The sequence below is a fragment of the Pomacea canaliculata genome, linkage group LG7, assembly GCF_003073045.1.
Source record: "Pomacea canaliculata isolate SZHN2017 linkage group LG7, ASM307304v1, whole genome shotgun sequence".
Lineage (NCBI taxonomy): Eukaryota > Metazoa > Mollusca > Gastropoda > Architaenioglossa > Ampullariidae > Pomacea > Pomacea canaliculata.
In genome coordinates, this window is record NC_037596.1 from 3409887 (window position 1) to 3425961 (window position 16075).

Genomic DNA, 16075 nt, shown 5'->3' on the forward strand with positions numbered 1-16075 from the left:
ATTCAGTTGTTTTTATGTTTGTATCAGTTGCGCTGTTCATTCTTCTCTCCTTCATATATTCGAGTATTGCTTGTTTGTGGAGAATACACTCAGTCCTAACCCTGACAGTAACTTCAGTCAGAAGTCGTTTCGCCTCAGCGCTCAGAGCCTGCGGCTAGTACAATGGTCGGGTGAGGGAGACGTTTTATGGCCAGGCTACTCGGCGGTGCCTGTGATGTCCACCCGCCTTTTGTACGGGTAGTAATTGAAGACGACTGGCAGATGGCAGTCCGCACGGCGTGTACTCCTACCTGTATTCCTACCTTCCCTCGCACGGGCGATTCCACTCAATTCCTTCAGGTAGGAAGACTTCTCTTTTCATACTGCTATTCACGATTGTCGTGTCCCTTAGTGTAGGGTATAAACCGCGTGATAGGGCATTTTAGGTTTTTTAATCGGAGAATATATATATATAACGACTCACTTGACAGGGAATCCTAATTAAGTTACATTTTGTCGATCCACAGACGACACCGCGGCCATTGAAGTAACGTATCGGCAAGTGAAGCGATTTGCTCGTGGATGTTGAACGCAGGCGGATTTTCAGCTAATGTTGACTGACTTTTTATTTGATAGACTCACTGATTTATCTGGCCACGAGAAATTTTGTTCATTTTTGGATATTGTTTCTCGAATGGACTGGAGCGAGCAGACGACACAGCATGCGAGTGCAGGGAGCAGTTGGGAGAGGTCAATGTTTTGCATAGCTCCGCCTACGGGGAGGCCATCATGGCTGTTCCGATAGAGCTGTCGCCAGGTTGAATTCAGAAACACTTTGAATTGTTAATAAAGTAATTTTTGTTCTTTCTTTATTTTCTGTACGAAATTCTATTTTAGAAACAAGAAAACCCTTTTTTAGTTCCTTTATTTCATTTATTGTGCAGCTGTACAATATACTTTGGATGTATCTTTGGGATTGCCGGTCGATTAACATCGGTTCAACTGAGGTCGGTTCGACTAAGTCGTTTCGTCTGTCGGTTCGACTAATGCCGATTTGTCTATAGGACGCATGAAATGAAAACAATTGAAGTGATTTGAATTTTATTAAACGGTTTAAATATATCATGTAACATATACCAGCCTATAGTGATTTAAAGGCACAATATTACCGTCAGAAACATAGAAAGCGCTTGTCTGTAGTGATCACCACCACCCGGAAGCAGACGACCTGTGACGTAATCTAGTCTGCACATCGTCAACAAGAACATATGTGCTAGAGCAGCGAGGCGACGGATACCAATTCTAACTGCATCATCTGCTTCATATACTGAGCGCATTCCTATCAGAAAGTTTTCACAACAGATTCTGGCTGACATGGAAGTAGCAGAAACTTATTCGGCTTCTTACATCTTCATCTGATCTGTACCTCCATCTTTGCTACTGCCAAGGTAGGTGAAACGATCAGACTCTGTAATACATTCCACATGTAGTTGGAGCGGGGCTTCTTGCTTGTTGTTGACCCGCATTACCTCCGTCTTCTTGATGTTGATGGTCAGGCCAGTCATCGCAGCTTCTTCTGCAAGCTGAGTGAGTTTTGTCTGTGGGTGTTGTTGCTTTTGCTACAGCAGGCTGATGTCATTCGCAGATCCTCAAGTTATATACCTGGCGAAGGTCCACTGAACACCTGTGTTGCTGTTAGAGATTGTTCTTCTCACGATCCAGTCTATGACGATCATGAAGATTGTCGGTGAGAGCATACAACCTTGCCTCACTCCAGTCCTCACTGCGAAGGGGTCAGTCAGCTGCATGGTGTGCTTCATTTTAAGTTGAAGAGCCTGAAGTGCTGTCAATATGGCATTGAGTTCAGCTGTGAATATTGAGGTATGTTTTGGGAGTCTGCTGGAGATGATAATGTTGTCAGAATAGTGAACTCCTAGTCTGTTGCATGTGTTTCTGATCTTGGGATTCATCAGTATATATGTGTGTGTGGTCTTTGTAGGTGGTGTTAAGCTTAAGTTTTGTTTCCGCAGTGATTTGGTTTTGGTGCTTTTCTTTGGTATAGCTTGTGAGATCAAAAACTATCTGTGGTTGTGTGTCCAGAGTGTCCAAGTGTCCAGAGTGGTGTTGGACTGGTAAGGGGCTGTTTGTTTGTGCACCCTTTGTATTTTCTATGTCTTGGATGTGTTGTTGTATGTTGGTTTGTTGGGTGGGGGGCGTGTTCTGGGTCTGTAGGGTTGTAAATGGATCTTGGACTGGGTGGTCTGGTGGTAGACACTGTACCTTGTAGTAGTACTTGACTGTCCTTTCTTTGATAATCAGTTCTATGAGTTTGTGATCTGTTTCTGCCAGTATTGACAGGTTTGGTGTGTATGATGGTACACCTACTTTTAATGCCCTAGGGCCGGCCGCATTGCTCGGGCACAGCTAGTCCGGACTAAACACCATTATACCTGACTAGCTAGTCTCATCACTTACACCAGTTGCACTGCTCTGGACTAAGCTAGTGTCTAAACTAGTAACTACGGACTAAGAGTTTTACAAAATCCTTCATTGGTTTCAACGCCCGAGCAATGCAACTGGCCTGTATTGACTGGAGTTGAGCTATCAGGCTTGATCTAAGGTTGACCAGCAGTGGGCTGCATATAATAGTTTAGACATCACATGGGCCTGATAGAGGATATAAAGAGACTTTGGATTTGTTTCCCAGTTATGTCCAGCAACTACTCTTAATAGATTTATTTCTTTTTAACACCTTTAGTTAATTTCTCTACTTATGGGTCCCAGTTTGTCTTGTCCGAAAGGACTCCTACCAATTGTACCTGTGAGCTATAATCAAGGGTTGTTTGGTTTAGTTTAGGGTATTGTCTTGTAACAAGTTATGGCTTCAGTCGTAAACTTTTGTTTCTAGATTTTCACTTTCTTTTTTCCAAATACTGTTGGTATTTGTTTGTAATCACGTGGTTGTTTTTGTTCAGGATTAACCATTATATCTTCTATTTCATATCTTTCTCAACATTGTTGGACTTTAACTGTTAATTCTTATACTAATTTATTTGTCTACAAACTACACAGACTAGTGTTTCGGAAGAGACATATTCTTAGACTTTCATTATCTGCAACAAAACTAAAAGCTGTACGATTTGTTTGCGGAATTTCCTCCTAAAAATTTAATTGCTTGATAAAAAAATATCTCTTTCGTTCAGTCATGCTTACACATGATTCCAAAGTTCAAGTAAATAATGAAATCAGTTTACTGTACATTATCAACAGAACAGAGGTTTAAGCTTGTTTAAATAAAATATAATGTGAAACTGTGAGCTTCTGCTGATCTACCACATTTTACTAGTGTTATGAATATATAAACACACACACAACCACTGCTGTTAACAAGTTTTAAAGGAATATTCAGACCTTTATGCTAGACTGATTTCTGTAGTCATTGTCTGTGATTATAATTTACTAGATTTACTGTCAAGTCACTTAAGAAACTAATGAACGCTTGGTGATTGTTTTAGCTTGATTACTTTGCTTGCTTGTTTTTGTCAAAAGACAAATGAGTGACTGAGTGCACATTTTGAACATATTTGTATGGAATGTTGTTAAAGGAGCTTTGCCTACTATGTACATGCCTTTGTATGAAACAATGCAATATCGCAGATTTATATCCCAGCCTGCAAAATATCATGGGCCCCAACTCTGCCCTACTTGGGCTTAAGGTGTGCCCTACTTGGTGAAGCCACTGCCTCTGTCTTCAGAGGAAATGAAAAATCTTCAGATGCTGCTTTGCCCAAGTGTTGGTTCTCATTGACATTTTGTCTGAGCAGCAGCTGGTTCATCGTTTCCTGTAACTGTTGCTGCCCCGCCTTAATTTCATCTAGTATTTGGAACAATCGCTGATGTGTTCTGTCTGCACTCAAAACAAAAACAAAAAATATAACCTGTGCATGTGGGGTTTTGTAGACTAAGACAAAACCTTCACAAAAAAAAACATTATCTTTTGACCTGTCACAATTCAGCTTTTCGATGATAAATTTTGCACATGCTATTCTCTTAAATTACATTCTAAAGAACTTCAATTAATTAAATATCTTACCTATAGAATCGTTTTCACAGACTGGTACAGCAGGCTCTGCAAGTAAAAATGTTTAAATTTCATCATGTTGCCATACATGATTAGTGATTTACAACTTTCTTTCACATGACAAAGGTTTCAACCACTGTTACAATGCAAGATAAAATCATAAAGCATAAATCTGTAAAAGTAATGCATAAAACCACACAAACCTTGACTTGTCCTAGATGCAGCATTTGATGCTGCCCCTTGTACTGGAAGCTGTAGAGTCTTGGATACAAATGAAATTTTGGGGAGCTGCAGCTCCTCAGAATGCCTTGAAAAGAAGGAGAGAGGAAGGGAGGAAACACACACGGATTATGTCTGTAGCTGAGGCAATATGAAGAGAATTCACTGCTAACCTATTTTTACTGCATTCCTAAAGTATTGTTAGATAATTTTTATATTCTTCAAAATTGTATTTCAAAGGCAGCATGATAATTTTTTTTTTACTAGACCTGAAGTATAATAAATTGGTGCACCTATTTACTCTTATTGCATTGTAGGACATTTTTCTGTGTGCATTTCAGTCTTTCAGTAATTTTTTCTAATGTAGAGCAAGCAAGTGGAACATAAATATATGCATATTTCTGCTGCTGTACAATTTATACCTTTCAGTTGTGCTGGTACTAAGGATTTCCCCATCTGACTCGGATGAAGACCACATTCTAAAATTGAACCCAAAATAAAAAAGAAAACAAACAGGCACAAGTTTCAATATCATGACTGCATTATTTTAAAAATAGATTAACAATTTATTGTGTCAAAGTGACCAGCAGCTAAAGTACCTATTAAAATATTTATCAAAAGTAACCTTTTTTTTTGTGCTAGGCGCCTCCTCCGGTGCAGAGACTCCTCGTTTTGGAAGTGCTGGCAATATCCGACATGCAGTCTATGACTTAAATCTCACGACTATTCGGCCGGTTAGTCTTGTCCAATATGATTCCAGTGCTCAATCCCAGCAAGGTAAGTTCCTCTACTCTCAAATGTTTTCTAATTTCATTTTAACATTAAAAATATTTCACAATTTTCTTGCCGAGTTCCAACTAAATGTTTAAAATCATTAGTCTGCAAGATTCTACTCTGCACGCTAGAACCGCTTTCAATTACTAAACTGTTTCTATAGAAATAAACGAAAAGAATATCATGCGCACTAAAAATATTATGGTTCTATAATGGCAGGAACTTTCCTTCACACCTATTTGCAAGTAGCTTTGTCTTTCACTGGATAGCAGACTTTTTTCTTATCTGACCAACCCAGTGTATTTTCACCTACAACAGGTTACTGCAGGTTTTATCTTTTAATGTCAGTTTTCCTCCTTTACTAACAACTCACGTATAAGCAACTCTATGTTCAAGCAGTGATGCAGATCCGAGTGCACTTGTCTTAATACATTATATAAATATATAAAATATATATACACATACAAACACATCAAGCTCGCGTACGTAGACACAGGCTGCGCTCATAAAATTGCTATAATACGTATATCCGTTACTTTGAATATCATAAAAGATTTTGTGCATTTTTCTCTGTTGTCATAAGCGCAGTAATTTCACTCTCTTGTAATATAACATGTACTCGAGTCCATGAGAAAAATGCTAACAAAGACTTATTTACGCTTACATAATATACATAAATATATCTTTTTAATGTCAGTTATTTTTCAGAATGTGGTAATAGCAACCTTACGTGTAGTTATATAAAAGCACAAGTACATTGGGATTTGGGACGTTTTTGTATGAGTTCTCAACCTGACACACGGCGCGAGACATTGCATACCTGTACACACCGGGCTCGTTCTACTTTCCACAAAAATAATCATTATAAACATCTGAAGCTAGGCCGATATTTCCATTTTGTGTGTATTTCATGAAACTTTTCTGAATAATTGACATGCTTTTTTTCGCAGTTCACATGTCTATCATTTTTTTCTGGTGCTTCTGTCGTCTTTTTCATTATAATTGTTCTCCGCTTTCTTTTCGCTTTTCGTTTTTTCATTTTTCCTTTCATGTTCACTTTTATAGAACATCTCTGGTCAAATAATTTGTTGCATTTACAAAGTGAGTTCTTAATCGGTTTGATGACGAAAATGTATATATTTTAATTAACCTTTTCTGTGCAGTGTTCCACTTATCTCACCAACTTTGTATTGCAAATTTAATCAGATAAAGTGGATTTCATGTTCAAAAAAAGTTTGTTTAATTGTGCGTGCGTGCGTGCGTTTAATTACAAATTAAAAGAAAAATTGCAAAAAATAGTTTTAAAAGAGACCGGTCTTAATCTGAAAGCACTTCAACTATCTTTTTCCTGTGAATATAGTTATTTTATAGTAACGTAACTAAAACTTTTTGTAACAGTCTGAATCTCTAAATGCTTTGTGTGTGTTTGTGTACATGCCCACCTAAGACAGAGTGAGAAAATTCCGTGTGCATGCCTGTGGTTGTTTAAAGCAGTATGTCTAAGACCGGTCTGTTTGTTTTCTTTTTTATTTTGGGTTCAATTTTAGAATGTGGTCTTCATCCGAGTCAGATGGGGAAATCCTTAGTACCAGCACAACTGAAAGGTATAAATTGTACAGCAGCAGAAATATGCATATATTTATGTTCCACTTGCTCGGACTCGTCGTCTGAATAGTTATTGTCAAGAACATCTCGACATTATGTTACATCATTTCCTTATTTGTTTGTTTGCTTTTGTTGCAGAGAGCTAGAATTGATGAGGACTTCACAGTGTTTCAAATGCCGAGTGGATTGTCCCCAAAATTCTCAACTTATAATAATTGTTGTACTGAAGAATGATCAGTAAACTGACAGTTAATAATTCTATCATTGCTTTGCTTATTGTATCAACCAATGTCCTGGAAAGTAAAATAGTTGTGAGTCAGTGTGTGGATATTTTAAAAGTGTCTGATCTAATTTATGAAATATCCTAAATAAAAAAATTCTGGGCTCTCATCAGAAGGTAGAAGCAATCTACCTCAGTGAACTTCCGGATAAAGCAAAACGAAGTTTCTAAACAGAGCTTTAAAATTGTTCAAAAGTCTTAAATATAAAACTTAATTAGAAAGGAAAATTATCAATTTGTGACATATGATTATTGTTCATAATATAACTGGTCCTTTTTCTTAGGCTTTTCGTTTGCGGTAAAATTCTGCAGACTATTCTTTCTTTTAAGCGAATTTGATGTTAAGTGTACAGTCCATTTAAATTTAATTCATTTCCCTTATGATGGCATATTAATTATAAATATCTAGTTTCTGCGACAGACGACGCTAGGTAATAATGTTTGTAGACGCTGCAGGCTCATAAAAACATTAAAGTTCAGTCCGTAAATAAAACATAATTACAAAGAAACGATTATTTCTTTTCTCTCATACGAATTCTCTCTCGCGCACACACACTCACTGACGTACACATGTATGAACTAGCCCAAGTGCACGAAACCAACCGTTGTAACTGTCGAGCATAATGACCAGTAAGATACACACGCTTAATGATGATGGGGTACAGGTACTTTATTTCCTAGAGTAGAATTGGGAAGAACGTAGTCTGGTTGCACCTTGGTCATGACTGAAGTGAAATGATTTTTCTCCGCTTGCATGATGCTTAACTAGTACTTTTCCATAGCACACGAACGCACTCACACAAACACTTGCGCACGCACACACACGTACAGACAAACACAAACTCACACACACTCGTGCGCGCACGCAAACACACATTGTTTTTCAGATACAAATATATTTGTATAAATTGAATCTTATCAGTCAGGCGAATTTAAGATACAGAGGGTAATAAGCTTTAAGGACATTTGCACAAAAAAAGCTCAAAATTGTAAGAGGATATATGTTTTCATAATGAGTTTACCGTTGTCGAGAACTTTTCAATTTATTTAAGTATACAATTTCCTGATATTTATGGATTGGCCTCGCTGTGTTATCTTAAATTGCATTCAAGGTTTGTTCAAAATACTCAAATATCTGTGTATGAAAGTAAATTAATAAAATAAAATGATAATCCTTCTCTCTTGCTCACTCTCTCTGTTTTCATGTATATAACGAGCACTGGAAATGTCTGTTTTAATAACGACACGTCAACACTTACGGAGACATCAAGGTAGTGTGCAATACTATAGTGAATATTATGAATGAATTGTTCATCTTAACTCGTCGTGTCATCAATTATCTGTATGCTTTTCTTTCATGTTCTCTGTCGTTGTTGGAGATAACCAATCAAAGCTTTAGATTATGCACAGAAATATAATTTCATGTGATTTCTGCGAATACATTTATTTTTGTGACTGGATGATAACTGTGATATTTTAATAGTTTTAACATTAGTATATTAATTTTCCTTAGTAAAATTCAACAAAAGCTTGTTATAGCAAGGCACTCCTTGACCTGTTGTTTTGATCTGCTAGTGACATGTCTACCATATGGCAACTTGTGTTTGTTTGCATCTTCTAGTTTTTACTCAAATTCAGATGTTGTATCATTTGACTTCATCGTCCGGTCACATGTCTCCCCCTTGCAGACAGGGTTTAGTTTTGTTGGTGTACAAAGACAGTGTATATGTTACATTAAACAGGCAGATAAATGTTTTGCCTCTAAATTACTTACAGTAGCTGCGACAAAAATAAAAATAAAACATCATTCAAACTATGTCTCCAAAAATTCAATTTCGTTTTGTTCAATCTTCTTTGTCTTCTCTTAGATTAAAATATCCAGTCCTTCTCCAAAAGAACACATTATCTGTTGTGATGGCCATGAAACTCAGAACAACTGTAATAATAATCATGGCGTTGGTGTGGCTGCAAGCAGCAGTTGTTGACGGGGTACGTAGCAAACTCTTATGTTTGAAACATTTGAAGCATTTCAATATTAGGTGAGTTCAGCTGCTTTGAAGTATCATACACAATGTGATGACTTCAAATTACCTAGAACGAAGAGTTTCAAATCATATTACTTACTATACATAATATAGACCTTTGATCAGTTTGCGACTTTTTTTTACAAGCTGTGTGACTTGCAAACACACACACACACTCACACAAACACACACACACACACACCATCACTAGCAAAGATTCATTCTGTGCTTTAATGTTTAGTTTAAATTTCATTTCATTTTTTTTATTTATTTTTCAAAAACGACTGGCTTCATTTTTTTTAAACCTACCTTTGATTTCTAAGTGAAAAGGAAATTCTTTTTTGACAATGGACGTTGGAAGAAAAACATTTCAGTAATTTTCTACCTTTGATGTGTCTATAACTGACTGCAAAAGATGAGCAGCAAAACTAAGGCATTGAATATAAGAACCTGCTCTGTTGTCTCCACATTTAGAAGTTTTATCCTGGCCTAGTCCACCACCATCGCATTTTCTTATAGATGTTGAGATGTCGACTGTTTGCACGTAACCATGCCAACAGGTGATCCACCAAACTCATCATTGTTCTTCATGAGATTTGTTACCATAGTAACGATGGTATACTTCATTTTATAAATGAATTTGTGATAGAGGACACTGTCATTTGTACAGACAGCACAGGACAGAAGAGAGTACACAACCTGAAGGGTGTGCCTGTGGTGATCACAAGGATGTTAGATAAGCTTTTATTTACTGTGACACTGTCTGAAGTATTTGCGTCTGTTGTCTTCACCCACCAGCACGTGCACTAACATCTCTTAGCAGTTAGACTGGTCTACAGAGGGGTGAACATATTTTCATTTACTTATAGCACTTAACCAAACACTACATAAAATGACAATATATTGTGACTGTACTTGCTGAGTTATGTTGTCATTGTTGTATGTTTGTTTTTGTTCTAGTGCATTCAAAACGATGGAAGGTGTTCCTCTTACGATTTCCCGTGTTGCTCGAATTCGGTATGCGTATATGTTCTTCTTGAGGGTAATAGATGCAAGGACAAGGGGGCAATCTGCTCGAAAGGGCCTGGAGGTGTCCAGAATTGTCTACAGCGTGCTTACTAATGTAAAAGGAGATTATCAATCAGTAAGATGAAAGTTAATCCACCTTTACTTTTGTTTTGTCTATTTTCATCAACCATTATCGCTGGATCGTATGAACCTGACATGATATATTTTAAAGAAAGGGAACGGACTGTAAAATTTCACGATGCATAAGTATACGATGTAAATACAAATGTGTATATGTAGTATTACAAATGATTGTGGTACTAAATGAAGATACCTGTACGTGTAGCTATACATCAACGTAGAAGTTTGCCTTTTTAAAAGTATTGATACAAAAGAATATATAAAGAAAATTTTCAGGAACCCGTTAAAAACAACTACGAGCTTCTCTCTCATCCCCTAAAGAAATCAAGAATCATTCATTGTCTAAAACTTCTGATTAATTAATCAAAATTAGTTGACAAGGAGAAAACATTTTCTAGTCTTGTGGTCATTGTATTAGAGTAATTAAACTAACAAGTTTAAGCTAAGTTATCAACAATGTGTTGTGTAAATTTTGTTGAAAAAGTTTAATGCTTGCACTACTCGTGTGTCTAGTAATTGTCAGGAACTACTCGACATTATGCTACATCATTTTATTTTTGTTCTTTTGGTTTTGTTTTTATTTTTGTTGTTGCAGTGGTCTCGAATTGACGATGACTACAAAGTGTTTCAGGGATACAAGCTGTCACGACAACGCTTAAATGCCGAGTGGATTGTCCCCCAAAATTCTGAAACTATAAAATATTGTTCTACTTCTAATTGATCAGTAAACTGAAATTTACTTTCTGTCTTTGCTTTGCTTATTGTATCAACCAATGTCCATGGTAAGTAAAATAAGTGAGTCATATGTGTGGGTGTTTAAAAAGAATTAAGTTGTGAAGCTTTCGGATAGATAAAAACAACAATTCTAAACAAAGATTCAAAATTTTTTACAAGTCTAATATTTAAAACCTAGTATATAAGGTAATCAACCAACCTGTGACATATGCCTATTGTTCCGTACTCATTTTTTTATAACCTTTTAGTTTACTGTAAAATTATAACAGACTATACTTTCTTTTAAGCGAATTTCATGTTAAGTGTAAAAGTCAGTTTTCATTTAATTACACTCAATTCCTTTATGATGGCATACTAATTATTAATATCTAATTTTAGCGACAGACATCACCAGCTAATAATGTTTGTAGACTCTGCAGACTCTTAACAACATTAAAGTTCAGTGTGTAAGTCACACATAATTACAGAGAAACAATTATTTCTGGTCTCTCAGAAGAATTCTCCCGCTTTCTCTTTCTCTCACACACACACACACTGACGTACACATGTATGAACTAACCCAAGTGCACTAAACCAACCGTTGTAACTGTCGAACTTCATGACCAGTAAGATACCTACGCTTAATGATGATGCGGTACATTAACTTTATTTCCTAGAGTAGAATTGGGAAGAACTTAGTCTGGTTGCACCTTGGTCATGACTGAAGTGAAATGATTTTTCTCTACTTGCATGATGCTTAACTAGTACTTTTCCATAGCACACACACACACGTACACACAAACACATCGTTTTCATATATAAATATATTTGTATAAATTGAATCATATCAGTCAGGTCAATTTAAGGGGATACACTGGGAGGTCACAAGACACAAACGGGTACAAGACGGTACAGACAGGTAAACTTCTCGTCGGTTGCCACCTTCCCGTGCTCCGATGGCTGGGACGGACTGACCTTCTTGAAATCATCGTCTCATGTAAAAGACTATTATCGATCTGTACATCATCTACACAATAAAATAGAATGTGGAGGTCACTAAAGACTAAATGAGGGTTATAAAACAAGACGTTTAACAGAAAATTGTAAGAGGATATATGTTTTCATAATTAGTTTTATTCTATCGAGAATTTTTCAATTCATTTAAGTATAAAGTTTCATGATATTAAGGACTAGTCTCGCTGTTTTATCTTAAATTGCATCCAAGATTTGTTCAAAATAATAAAATTTTAGTGTATGAAAGCAAACTAATAAAATTAAATTAAATTTTTTTTTTTTGTTCTCTCTCATGTATATAACTAGCACTAGAATTGTCTGTTTTAATAGCGACAACTCAACACTTACGGAGACATCAAGGTAGTGTGCAATACTTTCGTCAATCTAATCAGTAAATTGTTTATCTTAATGCGTTATGTCATCAATTATCTTTAAGCTTTTTTATGTTGTTCTCTTTCATTAAATGAGATAACGAATCAAAGCTTTCGATTTTGCACAGATATATTTTTTATTCTTCTAAAAATATACTTAATTTGTAACCGGATAAGAACAGTCGTTTTTTAATAGCTTTAATATCAGCTCTATTGAATTATTAGATTAAACAGTCAGATAAACGTTTTGCCTCTAAATCACTCACAGTATCTGTGACAAAAATTAAAAAAAACATAATTCCAAACTGTTTCTCCAAAAAGTCAATCTTTTTCTTTGTCTTCTCTCAGATTAAAATATCCAGCCCTTCTCCAAAAGAACACATTATCTGTTGTGATGGCCATGAAACTCAGAACAACTGTAATAATCATCATGGCTTTGGTGTGGCTGCAAGCAGCAGTTGTTGACGGGGTACGTAGCAAACTGTTATGTTTGAAACATTTTGTGAAAAAAGTTATAAATGATAATTTCTTCTCAATATTCGGTGAATTCAGCTGCTTTGATGAATCATACTCAATGTGATGACTAGCACGAAACGTTTTGAAGCACATTACATACTATACATAATATAGACATTTGATCAGTTTGCGACTTGCTTTTTCTACAAGCTGTGTGACTTGAACCACACACATAAACACACACACACACACACTAATTAACACACACACACACACACACACACATTCACTCATTCACACACCATCACTGACAACGATTCATTCTGTGCTTTAATCTTTAGTTTAATTTTCATTTCTTTTTCATAAAAGACCGGCTTAGTTTTGTTTTGTTATTTTTAAAACCTAGCTTTTATGCTTTAAACCTATCTTTGATTTCTTCGTGAAAAGAAATGTAATTTTTTATCGCAATTGACGTTGCAATAAAAACATTTCTTAGTAATTTCTCTACCTTTGATGTGTCTATACCTGACTATAAAAGATGAGCAGCAAAACTAAAAAAACTGCATAAAACGACAATATATTGTTACTGTACTTGTTCAGTGATGTTGTCATTGTTGTATGTTCTTGTTCTAGTGCACTCCAAACGATGATAAGTGTGGCGCATGGAAACGACCATGTTGCAGTAATTCGTTGTGCGTGAGAGTTCCTGATCAGGGTGATAGATGCAAAGACAGAGGGGACATCTGCCAGACATTGCCTGGAGGTGCCACGACTTGTCTAAGGCGTGTATGGTAACGCAAAAGGAGATTATCAATCAGTAAGCTGAAAGTTAATCCACCTTTACATTTGTTTTGATTGTTTTCATCAACGCTGGATCGCATGAACCCGATTTGATATATTTTATAGAAAGAGAATGGTCTGTAAAAATTCACATGTATAAGCATATGTAGACGTTTGCCTTTTCAAAAGTTATTGATACTAAATAATATGTTGTAATAGGTCTTTTTTAGGAACCCGTTAAAACATATACCAGCTCTCTCTCATACCCTAAAGAAATCAAGAATCATTCATTGTCTAAAACTTCTGATTAATTAATCAAAATTAATTTACAAGGAGAAAACATTTCCTTATCATGTAGTCATTGTATGAGAACAACAAGTTTAAGCTTAGTTATCAACAATGTGTTGTGTAAATTTTGTTGAAAAAGTTTAATGTTTGCACTAGTCGTGGGTCTAGTTATTGTCAAGAAAAACTCGACATTATATTACACCATTTTTTTTTTTTTTTTGCGTGTTTTTATTTTTGTTGTTGCAGTGGTCCCGAATTGATGAGGACTTCAGAGAGTTTCAGGGATACAAGCTGTCACGACAACGCTTAAATGCCGAGTGGATTGTAATAAAAATTCTGAAACTATAAATATTGTTCTACTTATGATTGATCAGTAAACTGAAAGTCAATCTTTCTATCTTTGCTTTGCTTATTGTATCAACCAATGTCCATGGCAAGTAAAATAAGTGTGAGTCATGTGTGTGGGTGTTTTAAAAGCATCTCATCCTAACTTTTCAAATATTCTAAATAAAAAAACAGATAACTCTGGTCTCTCATTAGAAGGTGGAAGCAAACAGGCTTAAAAGCTGTATAAAAAGAAATAATATTTTAAAAGAATTAAGTAGTGCATCTTTCTGACCGATAAAAACAAAGCTTATAAACACAGCTTTAAAACTTTTCACAAGTCTAATATTTAAAACCTAGTATGAAAGGAAAATAACCAACGTGTAGGCAAGTGTGCAATAGGCATTTGTGAAGAAACTCGTTCTAAACCATCAACTAGAAAGAGAGAGAAAGAGGGATTCTCTTTAATTCATTTGCATTGTCTGACTGAAGCTTATGACAATTTTCTTCAAAAATCTGGTGCAATTACAGGAAAGTATCAAGTGGCCAAATCTCATTCCTTTTGTGCATAAAAGATGTTGAATTCAACACATAATATTAAAATTTCTCGACCATATGAAGCTCACTTATCGTCTGAAAATTTTTGATTAACAAACGGGAAAAGGAAAAGGTAATAACACATTGAGTTTCATTCGACTATTAGAGACAAACACATTTATAGAACAATCCATTTTAAAATTTGCTTTAGGTAGAATTTCTCTTTGACCTCCTGATAATTACCTTAAACGTGTGAAATGGACGTTTGTGATAGATGTCACCAGAAATTTAATGAAATAAAACATTCACTCATATTCCACCAGCAGCATCTGCTATATATTATGACCATCTGTTAATTTCCAATGTCATAAGGAGAAATTGATTTTCTGAAAAGAAATCCACTGTTCATTTTAGAATTAAGCTTTTACAATTTCTTATTTACTTCGTAGTGTTATTTACGAAATAAAGACTTTATATGTGTGGCATCTTAAAAAAGGATCATTACAAATGGTTAGCAAATGGTTTTCATCATTATGTGGACAAAAACAATATTTACAATATTCTTAAATAAAAATGTTCGAAAATAAAATCATTTTCTCCCTTCACACCTCGACACTATGTTGGTCACCACGACAAGTGACTGAAAAACAGTCTAAAATGTATGAGAAGTTCATGACTAGTAAGATATCTACGCTTAAAAGGATTCTAAAGGTAAAATAAAACTGCTTAGAATCGTGTAAAGAGTAGGATAAATTTGAGTGTCGTCTATTTATATGTGTGTTCATGTGGAAAACGTTGAAGAATTTTAGTAGAATGTCAGGAACAGATGAGAAAAGATTCAAAATTTTCTTTTCATCAGTTTCCGACAGACAGAGACTTACAAGCCTGACACACAGAGTGCGTCATACGAATAAACAGACGACGTCAAATCTTCGCAATGATACAGATACAGACACTTCCTGTCAGAGACTGACGTCACAACAAGACTCTGACGTCACAATAAGACTCGTCTGCTTGACCATCTCGGGAAGCTATCGTGGTTACTCGGCGGAAGGACACAAGGGTCGATTTCACTGGATTTTTTTCAATTTTTATAAACATCGGCAACCGAAATAAGCTAATAAGTGGTAATGAAGTGAGAAACGAATCCTTTATTTCTCCTGCATTGCTCTCGTGCTCTGTAATTGTAACTAAATATATTTTTGAAACGTTTGACCGTCGCCACAGCCTTATCACAAGCCTTGAGTATCCCTTTAATGATGATGCGTGTCACGTTTTGAGGAGAGTGCGTTACGAATGTATGCGAGCGCGTGTAAACATGAAAACTTTGCACTCTTCCACCTTTTTCAACAAAAAATGTCCGGCCAACAATTAACACATTTAGTGTTTTTTTTAATTAAAAAAATGGTAATGAAATGAGAAAGAAGATAATAAAACTGTTCTATTGCCTACTGTCCACACACACACACACTATAGGCGC

General features: G+C 35.7%; 1 long non-coding RNA gene across 1 annotated transcript; it reads left to right on the top strand.

The window, feature by feature from the left end:
* Window positions 1-1195: 1195 nt before the first annotated feature.
* Window positions 1196-14129, top strand: LOC112567819. Its single transcript, XR_003099891.1, has 6 exons — window positions 1196-1427; window positions 4922-5056; window positions 9923-10106; window positions 10707-12679; window positions 13300-13483; window positions 13981-14129. It is a non-coding gene; the product is annotated as an uncharacterized LOC112567819 (long non-coding RNA).
* Window positions 14130-16075: the final 1946 nt, after the last annotated feature.